The sequence below is a fragment of the Periplaneta americana genome, chromosome 17, assembly GCF_040183065.1.
Source record: "Periplaneta americana isolate PAMFEO1 chromosome 17, P.americana_PAMFEO1_priV1, whole genome shotgun sequence".
NCBI classification, from domain to species: domain Eukaryota; kingdom Metazoa; phylum Arthropoda; class Insecta; order Blattodea; family Blattidae; genus Periplaneta; species Periplaneta americana.
The window spans coordinates 103,799,044-103,799,536 of NC_091133.1; the positions used below are offsets into that span (position 1 = coordinate 103,799,044).

The 493-nt window shown below is 41.0% G+C and overlaps 1 non-coding gene across 1 annotated transcript; it reads left to right on the top strand.

Moving 5' to 3' along the window:
• Window positions 1-206: 206 nt before the first annotated feature.
• On the top strand, window positions 207-283 carry TRNAC-GCA (transfer RNA cysteine (anticodon GCA)). Its single transcript has one exon. It is a non-coding gene; the product is annotated as a tRNA-Cys (tRNA).
• The last annotated feature ends 210 nt before the right edge of the window (window positions 284-493 follow it).

Here is a 493-nt window from a genome sequence, read left to right on the forward strand (position 1 = left end):
AATATTCAATGAGGTAGGCGAGACCTCATATATAATGAATATGTGATGTATTAACTGTTAGCAGTTGTCACAAACTGAGGTTGAATATGGCCATAAAGTCATTTAAATATGCGCTCCTGCATGTATGACTTACATTGTCTAAAGTGCAGGTAGTAAGGCCGTAAAACATTACAATGAGAGGAGATCGGCCGGCATCGTGGATCGTGTCCCGGCATAGCTCAGTTGGATAGAGCACTCAGCGCGCAGAGCTGAGAGGTCCCGGGTTCGATTCCCGGTGCCGGAACGAATTTTTCTCGAATTAAATGGTGATTAGGAGAGTCCACTGTACTTTATTAATTTTATCTTTCTGCACAATTATTTATAACTAGCCGTACCCGTGTGCTCCGCTGCACCTGTTAGAAATAAATATAAAGTAATTACATAATTAAAATAGGACGTTTGATCCAGGGAACAACTTTTACAACAGCGTAAGATAATCTGCTTCGCTCATTAC